We start from the raw sequence: 309 nt of genomic DNA on the forward strand, positions 1-309 counted from the left end.
AACATTTATAGGTTTGTCTCTTTTTTTGTACTTACTTTTTTAGGTTTTAAAATTTTATTTTGATCCGGCGCCTTTCCCCGCCCGAGGAGGGGTGTCTGCCCTGGAGCAGTCTCCGGGCCTGAACCAGCATCTGGCAACTTTCCCGCCCGAGGAGGGGTGTCTGCCCGGGAGCAGTCTCCTGGCCTGATCCGGCCCCCTCGCCTTTCCTGCCCTAGGAGGGGTGTTCGCCCGGGAGCAGTCTCAAGGCCTGAGCCAGAAGGATCCCGCTTCTGGTTCCAGTCATCTGGCGCCTTTCCCTGCCCAAGGAGG

The sequence above is a fragment of the Mus pahari genome, chromosome X (genome assembly GCF_900095145.1).
Source record: "Mus pahari chromosome X, PAHARI_EIJ_v1.1, whole genome shotgun sequence".
Lineage (NCBI taxonomy): Eukaryota > Metazoa > Chordata > Mammalia > Rodentia > Muridae > Mus > Mus pahari.